This window comes from Haemaphysalis longicornis, unplaced genomic scaffold (genome assembly GCF_048455015.1).
Source record: "Haemaphysalis longicornis isolate Haplotype H1 unplaced genomic scaffold, Haemaphysalis longicornis Haplotype H1 scaffold_5, whole genome shotgun sequence".
Lineage (NCBI taxonomy): Eukaryota > Metazoa > Arthropoda > Arachnida > Ixodida > Ixodidae > Haemaphysalis > Haemaphysalis longicornis.
In genome coordinates, this window is record NW_027526385.1 from 18,156,702 (window position 1) to 18,173,103 (window position 16,402).

The 16,402-nt window shown below is 46.1% G+C and overlaps 1 long non-coding RNA gene across 1 annotated transcript; it reads left to right on the plus strand.

Moving 5' to 3' along the window:
• The first annotated feature begins 5,903 nt into the window (after nucleotides 1-5,903).
• LOC144139086 (uncharacterized) lies at nucleotides 5,904-15,834 on the plus strand. Its single transcript, XR_013316035.1, has 3 exons — nucleotides 5,904-6,388; nucleotides 10,651-10,849; nucleotides 15,409-15,834. It is a non-coding gene; the product is annotated as an uncharacterized LOC144139086 (long non-coding RNA).
• The last annotated feature ends 568 nt before the right edge of the window (nucleotides 15,835-16,402 follow it).

The following is a 16,402-nucleotide window of genomic DNA, read 5'->3' on the forward strand; positions in this document are numbered from 1 at the left end:
GGGATGTGGAGGTTTCTCCCTCTTTCGTCGGATCCACTGTCGGTGTGAGGAGAAGCTGGGTCGACCCGCAGCTCCGCTGTTTCTCCGGCACCACAAGTGCAAGTGCTCCATTTATTTCATGAAAGACGACAGTCTTTCTTGGGCTACTTAAACCCAGAATTTTGGTCTGTCTGTCTTTCTGTGACTCTTTTTTTTGTTTATTGCCTTCTTTGACAGGATGACAAAACAAAAACACACGTAACTGATAATGTGTACACTTAATACTCAATACAAACACTAGAACTGCAGCCTTTCTTGGGAAAGCGGGGTGATTTTCATATTCTTTCATTACCAACAATGCTTCAATTGTGGGTAGCCACTCTGGTTTAGAGGGCTGAAGTTTATGTATCTGCACAAAAGAACCTATTGACTCTTTGAAGTAGTCTCTGATGATTGTGGCATCTGGTTCGGAGTAGCGTACCGCCATTCTGTTTCTCCAGGTGTTATCTAGTCCATACAGCATAATTGTCTCAAGCGGCACGATTCAGCCACCCGGCTAAAGTTTTTTTTTTCTTTATTGCCTGCTTGGCGACAACAGAACACGCACTGTTCAGTACACAAATTACTAGCTCCAGCCACCAATCGGCTGAAGGGAGCGGCTTAAAACATCTTAAATTGCGCTAGAACATCCAGAATGGGTAACCACTCAGTCTCTTCCGGCATCACTCGATAAACTTCTCTTATATAAGCAACGCTTTCAATGAAGTACTCTCGCACTGTGCGAGCATCCTCTTCGGCATTTTGAACCGCCATGCGACTTTTCCACATAGAATGCAGACTAAGTGCCATGAACATATCATAGGCCACGCCTCCATCATTGTTTACGGGCAAAAAGCGAATGCCATAAGGCGTTAATGGTAAGTCTTTTTTCAGGGTTCGTTGGAGGATGTCCCAGTGAAACACCGCATCCCAACAGTCCAGAAAGATGTGCTCAATTGTTTCCAGCTTTTGGCATAGTCTGCAGTTAAGTGTCCATGGGTGTACATATAGTCCTTTTTCTTGCAGCCAGGGTTTTACCGGAAGCGTGCCGCTATGAAGTTTAAAGAAGAAAGATTTAACAGATGAACGGACTGGCATTCGTTTCACTCGTTTTAGAACATCTTTTCCTAAACCCACTGCGTATAACTGACGATAAACCGGGAAAGGCAGACACACATCAATCATATCTTTGTACAAATGTTTCCGCGGTACACTACTCAAATACTCCGAGGAAAACCTAACCCTTAAAATCCTAAAAGCATCCACCACTTCGCGCAAGAACCCACGCACACGTACACATCGCATTTCAGAAGTTGAAACTACATAGTCTGGAATGACATCACGTAGTCGGACTTGTACCACAGTACGTAGAAAGCAATCTCACTGATCTCTCAGAAACATAAACCTAGAAACTACTTGTCGGATAAACAAATGCGTCAGTCCCAATCCACCACTTTTCACCGAGCGAAACAAATTAGTTCGACTCATGCGCTCCCAACTTGAGCCCCACAAAAACACCGCAAACACTCTGTGCAGCTTTTGTATGTTCCTTCTTGACATACAAATCGCCTGTAGAACGTACCATACCTTGGCAACAGCAAACACATTACATACTGATGCACGGGCAAACATTGACAGATCCCTTCCCCCCTACTGTGTTAATTTCTCTCTACCTCTATCAGTTTCTCCGTCCCAGTACTCTCTAGCATCCTGGTAGTTTTCAAGGGGTATGCCCAGATACCTGGCCGGAGTTGTCGTCCAAGGCATGTTCTCAAAAAACACTGGCTTACTTTGCCAGTCACCGTGCCAAAATCCTATGCACTTGTTCCAGTTAACTGCACTGGCAGACAACTCGCAAAATCGCTTTAGAAAAAGTAAAAGAATGCCTGCGCAATAGTCTTATATAGTCACAGCTAAATCTACCCGTCTAAGTCCGGTGTAATATTCATACTTGTCAACATTGTTGAAGAAGAACAAGACATCACGGAAATATAAGACAACAAATTAATACGGAGGTGATATTTGCAGTGTTCCTTTATAAAGCATCATACATGGTTAGCTTTTGAGAAATTAAATACTTCATGAATTACAGAAAAAAAAAATCACTCCGCCGTCGCCTGCTGTCGCCCACGCCACTATAGCTTCTGGCGCGATTTTAAGAAATCAACCGGCAACCGTTAGGAAAGGCTTCACTGGACAGCTTCCACGTTCTGCTTGCAACGCACGTGGAGTAGGGAAACGCGGTTCTATAAGCGTTGAAGTAGGGCGCCTCGATTCACGCGCGTTCTCACCGTACGGCAGCGTTAGCATCGAGACACCCGGTTCGGAGCAGTGGAACGCGGGAAATTTAAAACGATTTAGGCAAACCTTTGGCGTCTTTACCTTGGGAGGAGTGCGACGCAAGAGGAACAACATGAGAGGTGCGCGGGAAAGCGAAGGGAGGCATTTACTTGGCAAAAATCGATAAATAATATCGTCTTTTGACGACATTTGCAACGAAAGGAGCAGATACGCGGCGAATTTTTTGAAGACGAGACGTATGAAGCTTTTATAAAAAACGCGCGAAGAGAAGACTTTACAGCGTAAACGCGCTGTATAGGCGCACACTCGTTTCTTAACCACTGAGGTCATATGTGCCCTTTGTGTAGGGCAGCTCCTTCGTAATTACTGCCCTCGCGCTGCATTTGTGCTACTTCAAAAATCTCCCGCGTGAGGTCATCACCCTCACAGAAAACAACAGTAATTATCAAATAGCGGCCGCCGAACACTCGCAATCGTGATGCACAATCGTGGGCAATGAATCATGGCCCAGTTTCCACCTGTGCCACTTTTCACTTTAGTTCCATGATTCATTTCGATGAACTAAGGGAAGTGGGGCGAAGCATGCCTTTAAAAAACTTAGTGTAATAATGTATTGTCTGCATTTATACGTTTAGGAGCACGGTAGCGTACCAATTAAAACGCAGCTATTTTCAATTTTGTGATAGTTTGTTGGGCTATCTCGTGTCCCCCCAGAAAAAGCTTGTGGCAGGTTCAAAAAGGGCAGAGTAAGAAGAAGGTAGAAAAGAAACAAGAATAAGAAGAAGACGAAGACCACGATGAACCACGCTTTGGGTCTCCATGAGCTCCAATGCGTATGACAATACGATAGAGGTTCTTGCTATCGTGATGTTCACGATTCTTCTCGTTATATTTCTCTGGCTGCTGATCCGCAGGTGCTTTCTGCCTATCCTTGGCTTCAGAACCGCGTCAGAGGGTCCTGCTCACCGCACAGTGAGTTCGCAGGGAATGTCTATGACCACGCAGCCGCCATCCTTTTCCTTATCGGTCCGTCAGCCTGTAGCGGCACAGCAGCCATCATCTGTCCGCCGGCCATCTGTCTCACCAGCCCGTTACTCAGTGCTCTCACCTGGAAGCGACCATTCAAAGCCGCTTGACCAGTCTGGTATCACAAGCACCGGGTGGTTCTCATCGATGTTTCGTGACTTTGTGGCCAAGAATACCACCTCCGCACCCCGGCGGGTGCCCTCATCTGGACCAGACGCGACGTCGGTGGGTGTGGTAGGCATGACTTGCAAATGACCAGTTACATGGTACTGCTGGTATAGATATTCGCCCGTAAATAGGAGTACGGAAATGTAAACTTATGTCCGAAGTTATTTGCACTGCAGCAACCCCCATACTCCACATGTGGTGGCGCCACACCATTGTACGTCAATGACGCGGGTTCTATTCCCGACCGCGGCGGCTGCTTTTCAGATGGAGGCGAAAAGCAAAGACGCCCCCGTGTTCGAGGTTTCGGCGCACGTTAGAGATGTCCAGTTGGACAAAATTAATCCGGAGGCCTCCACTACGGCGTGTCTGATCGCCTGTGTAGCCGCGTTAAACCCTATAATCTATCACAGCATAGTCCGTGACGTGTTGCCTATACACGCCTTTTTTACGTGTCATGCCATGTCACGAACGCGGGTATTGCGTATGTGTACGACGCATATGCAGACCCAAGATTACGGCAGCGGATTTAGGTGAGGTGTACTGTGCTCAGCCATGCAAGGTTTCGCAATGCCGGTTTTCGAGAGGTCCGATAGAGGGGTCGAGGTGCCGTTGAGCGACTTTACATTGACATAGTAGTGGACATTGTAACGTTGTGGATGCGAAACGTTGTAATTGCTTCACTCTGCTTTTTGCACACGAAATCAATTCTAGTTCTCTGTTGCTACAGTTTTAGTTACGTTCGTTGAGATGGTAATGTAGCAAATTGAAAAAAAAAATCGTTTACTCCCATGAATTTTGATGCGTGCTTTTCGACTTTTTAAGTCATACTCTTGTTTTAATTTGTTCTCCATGATAGTATGATCCGGGTAAATGCCGCATTGATGCCAGATTATTACTCGTTCCACGTTGTAGTTACCGAACTAAAGCTGTAGTGGAATCACGTGCGAGAATATTCGAGGTTCCACACTCTGTAATTTCTGAAATTCGTTGCTCATAAAGGAAGTTTGAAGAACAGGATCGTGTATAAATGTCACATGCTTTAATTAGCTAAAATACCAACTCCAATAGACTCATAGAAGGCTTCGGTGCTTCTGTAGTTTTCCCCCCCCACAGTTACGCCAGACAATTTGCGTTTCTCTTTAACCTAGTAAAATCGCCTCTGTTCCACTTAAGATTTGCCACTAGTCAAAGTTTGATCACAGTGCTATTTCGTGCGATAAAAAATTGTAGAAGTCCGAAGAAGTGTACAGTGGTTATTCTTCAAAAATATATGATCTCGCGAAATGACGCACATGCACCTGTTAGCGACACTTCCCAGGTCTTGTTGCAGAAAGTAAGTACGTACGTAGTGGTTCTGTTTTATGCTTTCTGTGGATCGCCGTACTTTCCTTCTAGCGAAACTATTGTTAGACTTTTCCTTTTAAAGCGATAGCTCCAATACGCTATATCTTTCACGATCATTCATCGTAAGCTGCACCATTGTGCCGTGTGGATTCGCTCGCTTGGAGCTTCGCTGCTGCGGTACCACGTGACTAGGTGAGGGTGAAACGGGAGCTCCGCGTGTGCCTGATCTCTCGGCGTCGGCTGGGCCAGCTGTGGGTGTGCTTCAGAGCAAGCTGACGGCAGAATAGGATTCTCCCGTCGATATAGCTACACGGCAGGCTGCGGAGTACAAAAAGAAGGAAAATTTCCCAAAAACACTGGTTACATAGTCTTTCGTTCACTCGGGAGAGCAGCGTTAAGAAGTGTTAAACGTGAACCTTTTTGTAGCGTAAGCTACACTTGCCGAGGTTGAGCAGTTTCGCGTGGACGTTGAAGGGCCATGCTGCGAAAGCGCGACGAGCATTGGATTGAATTGGATTAGATTGGATTGAATTGCATTGGATTTGGATAGGATTGGATTAAATTGGATTGGATTGTAATTGGAGTATGGGTGTTTAGAGAATTAGGTCTGCACATTGGTTGGTCTGCGCATTCTAGAAGAGTGACATCATAGCCACGGCAGTATGCACTGGTGCCGGCGCGTGCCCAGATGTGCGCCACCGTTGCGCAGTAGCCAAGTCTGACAGTGTGCCGAAACTCCTTGATAGCCGTTTCGCGTGGCTCCCGGAGAGCCGTGTTGCGCATGCGCGAGGAGCAGTGACTGGACTGGACTGGATTGGATTTGGTTGGAAATTGTTTTAGCAGCAGTAAGCATAATGCATCACCTAATCCTAGACAACCAGGAAACCTAAGAATAACCAGCCGAACCTTAGCTCATGCTACGTATATCCTGGCATTGCCGAGCTAAGCCACTGCTAATTTGCCATCCACAGCGTGCTAGAATTTGGAAATTACATATGTGGATACTAATAACTGCTCCCTACACAGGTTCCCAACGACAAGCAGACGCAAACCGTCTCCACCAAAACCGGCCACAGCGCTATCACGAGCGGGGCGAAGTTTCCCTTCAGGTCGGGCAGCCCTTTCAGAAAGGGATCATCACTGCCTCCCTCTTCGCGCCTGCACGACCGCACTTCGGGCAGCCTGGAGGTGCCCAAAGTACAACCAGCGTCTCAAGCCCGTTCGGCTCCCAAAACAAAATCTGTCACCGAGCAACGGAAGCCGTTACAGTTGGGTCCGGAAAATGCTGTCGAGCCTCCCGAAGCGGCTGCCACTGTCGCTTTTCCACGTGGTTCCACTGTGGACGGGCTGCCACGAGGAGGTGATGACGTGACCGGGAATCCTGGCTCTGGCAGGGCTGATCAGACGGAGCGAGCAAAAAACCCTGTGTCCGAGGCCGTGCCCACGACCAATGGCGGCGCTCACGGGAAGAAATCCAAGCACAGGTCACAAGACAGTGCCTGGAGTTCGTTCGTCAAAAATTCGCTCACAAGTAAGTATCGGCGATCTTAACTAAGGTTATGTGTTACCGATTTCCATCTAAAAACACATACTTCTCCGTTGCCGCACTTTGAGATCTTTCCAGAGGAACTGCTGAGACCCACTGGAAAAAGCACGTGTTTACAGCTGATGCACGTCGTAAAATGGGGTTGTTTGGGCATTGCTGAAGATCATCGCGCATTTGAGATCTGGCATTACGAATGTGCATAAACCGAACTTTAAATTTCATTTCATGTAGGTCGCTTCGCGTTTTTAACAGTGCCATGGTATGTTAATTATTGACTGCCCAAGGAAGACGGTGGTTACCAGATGAGTACAAATTGAACTAGAAATTGCACTATAAAAACTGGCAAACCTATATACGAAATGTATAATGAGCGTGAGTGTACCGGAATGTTTGAAGAACGTGAACATCATCCGAATGCATAAAAAGGATGACGTGAAGGCCTTGAAAAATTACAGGCCGATCAGCTTACTTTCAGTCGTCTTAAAGGTTCTCACTAAGGTAATCGCTACGAAAATTTCTGCCGCCTTACATTTCAATCAAGCTTATGAACAAGCAGGGTTTTGTAAAGGCTATTCAACAATAGTTCATAATCAATCAGTCAGGCATAGAGAAATGCGCGGAGTTTGTCAACCCCTATATATAACCTTCATAGAATGTGAGAAACCTTTTGGCTCTGTGGAAACCTGATCAGTCATGAAGGCATAGCGGAATTTAAGGTGTCGACGAGCATTGCGTAAGAATACTAGAGGATATCAATAGGTCCCCAGCTACCATAGTCCTCCATAAGGAGAGCAGTAGAATACCTATAAGGAAGGGCGTCAGGCAAGGAGACACGATCTCTCCGATGGTGTTCACCGCATGTTTACAAGAAGTATTCAGAACATTGGATTGGGAACAGGTAAGGGTTAATGGAGAATACCTCAGTAACCTCAGATTTGCTGATGACGTTGACTGGTTAAGTAACTCGGGGGAGGAATGGCAAAGCATGCTTACCGCACTGGACAAACAGAGTGGAATCCTGGGCCTGAAAGTTAATATGCAGAAAATTAAACTAATGATCAGTAGCCCCGGGAGAGCACAGCCGTATGAAATAGGTAGCGAGGCAGTGGAAGTGATAAGCGAATATATCTACTTAGTCCAAAGAGTGACCGCGGATCCTGACCATGGGATAGACAATTAGAAGGATTAGAATGGGGTGGAGTGCATTTGGCAGGTATACTCAGATAATTATTGGCAGCCTACCATTGTCTCTGAAGAAGAGAGTGTATCTTACCGGTGCTCGCCTATGGGGCAGACATTTGCGGGGCTCACTGAATGGGTTTAACTTAAATTGAGGACGACTCTGCGAGCAATGCAACGGAAGATGATCACATTAAGGGATGACGATAAGGAATATGATAACATAAAGGGACAGGAAGAGAGCGGAGTGGGTCAGGAAACAAACGCGTGTTAAGGACTTATTAGTAGAAATGAAGAAGAAATGGGCAGGGCATGTAATGCGAAGGAAAGCCAACCGTTGGTCAATAAGGGTAACAGAGTGGATCCCTAGAGAAGGCAAGCGTTGCAGGGGGCGGCAGGAAGTAAGGTGAGCAGATGAGATCAAGAAGTTTGCGGACATAAATTGGTCGCAGTTAGCACACGACCGGGATAATTGGACATGTACGGGAGAGGCCTTTCCCTGCAGTGATCGTAGACAGGCTGCTGATGACGCTGATGACGACGACCAAAAGGACGAAATGAAAACAATGTTTGGAAAGGGCGCGTGAGGAACCGAGGGAAATCGCGATCAGGCATGAAGATACGCTTTTTTTCTGGCGATTAATGTCAGCTGCCTACTTAAGTGCCCTCTCGTGGGAGACCACTAATGCTTACTCCTCCCGCTCTAAAGAACTTAAGGTTAATAGGTGTACTGAAAAGTATCTAGTCAAACTGCGCTTGAGTCTGCGTATTGTAAACACCGGCAAATGAGTCTCCTCTCAACCACTTAAATCGAATTTCGCAGTCCTTCAGATATAAAATTATAGTAGTATCCCCGACTCTCCCCATTTTCCACCGATGCAAAAAGGGTTAAGGTACCCCGGTGCCACCCACGGTGGGGAAGTGGCTTAGACGTTCTGCTGCTGAGGCCAAAGATGCATGTTCGAACCCGGCCGGAATGGCTATTTTCCTGATGTACGAGAACAGCGAGAACGCATGTGTGTCGCAATTTAGGTGTACCTGAAATATCCCCAGATGTATCAAATGATTCTGAAGCCCTCCACTTAGGCGCGCCTCTTAGCCCCGGTGAAGCATCGGCACAGTGAACTCACCGCAACACCCCCAGAAAAAAAAAAACTGTTATGGCGACGTACGGAGAACAATTTGAGGTCTGGATTGATCCGGCTTTTTGGAGCGCGGCGAAATAAAAGCAATACAGCATCGCTTCGATTTTATTTTGATCTCTTTCGTCTCTACATGCAGGCAAAAGAACGTTTCCCTCAGCGCTCGAGTGCGGACATTTTTTGGTTATATTCCTGGCAGATTGTCTTTTTTTCATTGTCAGAACTTTCTTCAGGTGATAAAGGCGATAGAGGTGACACGCTGCGAAAATACGGGGATGTCTGGCCACTCTAACAGGAACCCGGCCTCCTTAACCCCCCGCTTTGCCGCCCTCGTCCATCATGGGCATCTAGCAATTTTCCGTTCAGATAGGTGTGAGTCCGGCCCTTCCAGTGCGAGCAGAACGTTAATTAAGCGTGCTGATATGGGACGCTCCTTTCCTAAACGTATCCTAAAAATTCCACACCACCCTTTCTTACGAAAGGAAGGCGTAGTACTGAGCTAAGGGAGGATGTTGCAATAAAAAAGCACGCGCATTTGGCAAAATTTACAACTGCTTCGCCTCGAACGGAGGTCGTTGGCGCCAGAACCACAGAATCTGCCCCCAGGCTCCGGAGGCCGAACAGAGGAATTATTTTGACAGTTGTTCAAAATACTAGTAATAGCATTATATCCAAGCGAACCAGCAGACGGCGCTATGTGCGCAAAAACGTACGGGTCTTGTATGTATCGGGGAACGCAACTTCCCCTGCATCTACCGGACAGTGCAGCACAGGTCTTTATATTCAATTAACTATAGCTCGGGTGTCGCGGAAGTAGAGGTAACGTTAGAAGTGATTAGGCGGGGCCTCGACGAAGAAACGGAAAAGGCGTTCCAACGTGTGTAAACCATGCTTTGTTACAAATCGAGTCCTAACTGGCGACTTTGGCTGGTTGGTACCTGATGGGAAGCACTGTCTCAACAGAAGACGCAAAGATTTTACTAACAAAATGCTGAAACAGAAAGAAATTATTCCACATAATCTTTTAATAAACAGGAAACGTTATGCAATGTGCAAAAATTCTCACGACGGTTAACCCTCCTTACCTGCTAGAAGGCGAAAGCGTTGCGATTGTTAATCAGGTCCATCGGGGATGGGGTGGTTCCAGTTGTGGCCGTAATTTGGTAATGGGTATTTTTTGAGTGCACGTTTACCCGACTACGCAGAAGCCACGACATTTAACGCCCCACTATTTTACTGTCACAGTGCTCCACCGACGTCAAATCGCCCCACGTTATTCCCTCCCTTATTCTAGCTTAACTCAACATAATCTAAAAATAAACCCTAATTATATTTGCTGTAATCTGTCTTAATACATATTGTCTACCTTAATTCTCATTAATCCCAACTTTTTAACCATTGCTATCAATCACTGATGAACCTATGATCCGCAATAATTCACGTAGATCAACATTATTTCATCTTAACCCGAAATTATTAATCAGTACTATAAATCACGAATAAAATTGGTAATCACAATATCATTTCTAGCTTTGCTTGCTTTGGTTTCGCTTCTGGAACGTGATAAATGTGTGAAAGATTTTCTACCATTCGTGTCGACGTCATGCCGATGGCACTCATAATCACCTTCCAATGAGGTGTTTCCAGCCTTCGGTTTAATTAAACAATATTAGCCATTCCACTTCGAAGTCATCAACTGAGCCATACCGGCAGACGAAAGAGCTGGGACCACAGGTAACAAATGCACCTTTATAGAGACCTGTGATATTTGGACAACATAGTTTGTTCCATAACACCTTGCTTTAAATCATGCTTATTTTGCAAGAGTTTCCTTGGTTTTGAACATATAATGTTGCTTCTCTAGAGTATTTGTGTGCAGTAATGTATTTATACATAGCTGCGCCGTTTCCTCTCTTCCTTCTCCAGCCACAGTACGGCCAGGCCATGCGACCTCAAAGAGAAGCAGCAAGTCCCAAGAAGTCTCCCATGAGCCTCTCGCTGGAGCCTCCCAAGCTGCTAACAGCGCAGCCGAGGAACACTACCGATCAGACGCTTCCGTAGCACCACCAGCAGCTTACCGAAGACGGTCCTCAGAAAAGTCCGAAACATCGCGGAAGGCTAACAGGTATGATTCTATAGTCAGAGACAAGCATAAATTTAAATTCGCGCTGTGGGGTGACAGTCTTCGGGGCGAAAACTGTTATAGTGGTGATAATAATTTGAATTTGAAGCCCTGTTAAATGTACTGGTTTCCTTCAAACAACTCAATACGGTGTATCCAAATCGACTTCATGGCAACTGTGTGTCACTTAAGTAGGCTAATAATACAGAAGAGGACTTCTCGGATTGGTGCTAGACTTCAACTTTTACCAATCGATAACCACACCTATTGGAGGCTACAACGTACTTGATTTAGAACCATTTTACTAGAGAAAAACGGACAGTGACCTAGAAAGAAGTAGACGGGGCAATCGCTAGACTTCAACTGAACAGCTTATACTCTAGGAACGTGATATATGAAAAAGCTGACAGGGCTAAAAAGGTGATAGCATTCACAAATTATACAAAACAATCTACAGTCATAGATGCGTACCACCCCACACGGCCAAGCTGCGTCCCGCGCATGCGCCCTTGCAAGAAGCTTAGCTCTTTTGCCGTAAGAGCGATGGAAGGCAAGCAGATACAGTTATCTGCCTCCCTGTGAATATGGAAGGCCTCACAAATCTCTGGTTTCGCTTGGTCGCGCCCGCTGCCTAAGACACGTGTGGCATCAAATGTTGGGACACAAATAGGACACCGCTTGAAATGACATCGCAGCTCGGTGCTCCCTCAGACGGTCATTTATGCACCGCCCCGTATGCCCTACATATAATTTGCCGCAGGGCAAATGGATGCTGTAAACAACGCTAATTTTACAGGTGACAAACCTGCTGGCGCGCTTTTTTGTGCAGCCTGCACAAAAAGCACGCAAACAACGCAGCCTTGTGTGGCAAATTTGATGTACGCCATCCCTTATGTAATGCCTCTGTGCCCTGAAAGGGACACTAAAGTGAATTTATCCAGCTCCCGTTTTTGTTTGCACTGCATAAACTGGCTGAAATGTACACACTTTTGATCGTTTATCCGGGCGATAAGGCAGTATTTATTTTACAAAGCCTGACAGAAGAAAAACTACCATGCGCGGCGGCCGAACCAATTAACCGCAGTGACGGCAGGTAAAGGTGCTACGTGATTGGACGAGGTCCAAGATTAGCATTCAAATAAGTTTCGGTTTCGGTTCTGTGAAACAACATGCTTGGAATCCGATGTTATTGTTAGATGGGCATGCTCGATATTTCAGTTATCGGCATACCGCTCTTCTGCCATGTTGTCGGCTGCAAAATGTCTTATATAAGCCTACCAGGACGACTTAGTACCGGAAGCCGGCGGTACTTCTGGCAACAGCACGCCAGCGAGAACTCCCTAGCGCGTCAGTGTCAGTCTGCGCGCGTTCTGCGAATTCGCCCGTGGAGAAATGAACGTTACGGCCCAAAAATGGTTAATTCAGTACAAAAACCGTGGTCCGAAAACAAAGAAATTAACTTAGAAAAAAGGATGTACCCTCGGGGACTCGAACACGCGATTTCCAAATAGCATGCCTAGCGCCACCAGACCAGAGGGCTACGGGCCGGCGCTGCAGGTGCTGGAAATGAAAGGTGTATAATGTATAACCAGGTTACCTTTTTATTTTGATTTAGAATTTTAAGCAGCTTAGATGACTATTTGTTGTATAGGGCTAGTGCAGTAAGCGTCCCCCAAATTTCCACAATATCTCACGTCTAGAAATTGCATTTCATAGACGGAAAAGCGTTCGCAGATCTGTAGTCGTGCTGCTGACAGCTGTGCTTGTTCACGCAGCATAAAAAAGTTCTTCCTGCACCCTAGTTTTACGCTGTACGGTAAAAGTTTCAGTTGGTTTTATTTCCTTAGTACCCATATTAACTTCGCTTACTCTTCTCCCGCCTTCAACTGGCCTATCCTACTGGACTATTCTACTAGCGTACCAGTCAGTGAAGCGTCGCAGGTGCGCTTGTGCAGCACTTGTGTGGAGTGACGTGGACTTGCAGCTTGATGGAGTGTACAAACTAACAAACTAAAGAAAGGCACACTCTTTCATTCACAAACGTGTCGTGGCGTACCTTCAATTGAGTGAATGAATTGCGAGGACCCGTCGGCGGTCGGTGGACTAAACGCTGGGCCGAATGATTGTCGGTAGGTCGGCGACCCGGGCAGCAGCGCAGTCAAGCCAAGTAATTTTTTCTGACGTCACAAGAAAACGTTATGGAAAATGGGCGAGGATGCAGAGGGGAGTACAGCATTTTTAAATTGATTTTTCTACAAATAAATTTGCGTGAACGAACCCCGAGTGGTCGAAACATGGCCTAGGGACTCATGACCACAATTTGCGCTAGTAATCCCGCAATGTTTACAAATCCCTTCAGTTTGCTTTTAAGTATGAATAAAGGAATTAGAATGAATGAGAACCGGAAAGAAATACGACGTGGACAAACATTAAAATTTTTTTTTCTGTGCTCAGCCGTAGTTTCTTGTGGAAAGACTTCAATTCTCGGTGAAATGCGAAAACAAAAACCTGTATGCCCCTCCCAAAGCAAATACATCCCACGAAGGACAAGAAATGACAGAAACTCTTAAAGGGCAATTGTCTAGTAAGCGGTAAGCTGCTCTACTGTACACCGAGTATATTCAAATTCGGATTAACCACTGGGCACATGTGTTGCTGGAAAGACGGTTTTTTCAGGCCACATGCAAACAGCGTGATATCAAAGTAACACAGCCCTATTGCTCTTATGAGCCACACATTTAGCAGCTTCTCGTGAACAGGTGGAGTGAACGGTAATAACTCGTCGAGTGCTGCAGATTTTATACTGCGACGTATTAGCAAAAGAAAATTCAGAGCCGTGGCTGAAGGCTTTGAGTACAGCTTCCTGAACCACGGATAGGTGAAAAGCTATATTCATGCGCTTAGGATAGACTCGTGAGAATGAAAACTGAGCGAAAAACAGGACAGACTATTCAAAAATTTCCCAGCTAAGTGTCCCATTGCGTGGACTCCCGTTCACGCATCCCTCCCAGGGAATAAATCGGCTCATGCCATGCCCCACGTGCTCGTGAACATCGAGGATCCTCGGAGCTGCTGACTCAGACGACCAAACAAAACGTGATTTCTCCATTTCATCTCGATTCCACGACATCCTGGCTCAACATCGACTTGAAAGACGAACTTTGCCCCTCAATCCATCTAGAACTGGATATCAGGAAACTGGGATTCGAAAAATGCAGACAAATACCTTTGCCCATGGAACTCAAGCCTATGCGATTTATCCTCCCGTGAGCTCTTCAATGGAGAGACGCTGCACATCTTATGCACATAAGGGTGCTCTCTCGCCCCCAGTTTTGCTCCTCTCCCAACGCCTCATGAGATCTCCAAGACTCCTGTGTAGCAGGTGTAGAGACGGCCTATCCGTGACCCATGTGCTACTTCAATGCAAAGCACTCCACACAATACGACACAAACACTTCCCACAACTATACAAACAACGCATCCCGTTTCACCCATCAATTTTTTAAAGAAACGAGCCCATGTTTTCCATCAAGCGTGTTTTTAAGTTTCTCACTGATGCCAACTTTTTACATCTCATCTGTTATCATGCATCATGACAACCTGGCCCTTTACACCAGTCATCTTCATTAGCTTGGGTTTTACTTCGTTTATTTTTACTGAAATGCTTCACTTTTACTTTCATGTCACTATAATGAACTAACCATCCTTTCGCGCTCTTTGCCCTCAGTCGGCCTTGCGCCATAAAAATACAAACATCATCATCATCCTTTCCAAACGCTTTCCCAAGAGCAGTGGCAGGGCCAGCTGGCCAGATCCCACCTGGAGGATCCGCTTCCGCTGACCTCCCGGGCGCAGTTGGCTGCATGCGCCCAGGGTGTCCATGTCTAAGAGTGTCCCATACGCTCCACCAACCTTCCACCACCAGCTCTACAGCTCTACCTCCATCAGCTCCACCACCTTCGTTCTGGTCAACGAACGTTCAGTCTACTTCCTCCTTCTAACATTGTGGTGAAAATCACAGTGCAACCTTACCCGGTTATGTGGCGAAAATCAGAGCGCAACCTATACCCGGTTACACTTAAAAACGGCAACGGAAGTTGCCACTGTGCCTCGTCACCGCAGCCGGATGTTACTCCGCGCGGCGCAAGTAGTGCGTTACTGGGGATATTGTGAACGCAGCAAGAGCCGTTTTAGTTATTTTTTTATTTATAATGCTTATAAACCACTGCAGCGACGACAAACAAACTTCGTGAGGAAAGGCAGACGATACCACGCATTCATAGCAGTCTCCTTTCAAAACGCGCGCGCCCGTTGACATCTGGGTCCGTCGCTTAGGCGGAGGGATACCGTACATAAGCTATTACCGTTCTTAACTTGTTCCCGAGTATAGCTCACGCTTATTTGATGAAAAGCGAAACTAAGTTAAAGCCTTGCCAACAGCCCGATGGATGATCGATGTTCCTATAACTTACAAAGAGTTTCTCAGCAGTACATGTAGAGGGAAACAATCTTGCGCTGTTACGATAGCACTGTAACCCAAAGTTTCTCAATCGTGCTTCCAGGTCTCAGTCTCACGTCTCTTCAACCGAGACTCTCACCCCGTCTAGTTCACCGATTTCATTTATGTTCGGGTTGCAAGAAAAGACTTCAAGACACCAAAGAAAAGTATCCACTCCCACAACTGCCGAGAATCACGTCTCAAGAAACCACAACAGCGCCCACAAACCCCGAGCTCTCACCGACCGCCAAATTATTTATCAGTACAGACCAGCTGCATTTTGAGGCGAGATGCCAGGTTGGAGGGCACAGCAAGCTTGTGGGAGCTTCGCTCGGAAAGTTTGCGTAACAGCGTCGTCATTCGCAACCTAATGTAAATTAACTAATGAATTTATTTCGTGAATGTAGAACATTTATGAAACACACTTTGAAAAGTGTGCCAGACCACTTTGTGACGCAGCGAGAAGTTAGAACACCGAAGCAGGTGCAAGCGTAGGATTTATTGGGAATAAAATATTCACCTGTTCACTTTAATTCATCTTGTATCCATGTGATAACGTGTCTTGCTTGCAGGTATAGATCAGTTGTATACGTTTTGTAGCCCTGACGTTGTTGTTGTTGTTTCAATAAAGGGTGAAGTATAAATGTGTGTTTTCATGAAATAAAGAGTTGATGGAAAGCGCTCGTGCTGACTACTTCTTGTGTCACGTCTGTTCGCGCTATAAATATCGATCGGGTCGAACTGGCTGAACCTTCCGTTCTACTGACGTTTGTTATTCTTCATTGGTCTGGTCGGCATAATTGAAAGCTTCGCACTTGACTGAGCAGGCCACAGAGAGGACTTAGAATATCACGCGTCGTCCCTCTAGTTGATATGTCTAAATTTACCCGTTAGGATTTCACGTGATAAGTATTGATAGTGATTGGTTGGGTTCACTGGTGTAAGGCCAACTAAGAGAAAAGAGGTCCTAATATAAGTTGCTATTCGATAAAAGTGGTTTGAGGCACAACTAAAATTTGGGAGGTAAATCCGAATCAAAATTCAGTAAAAGGAATAAT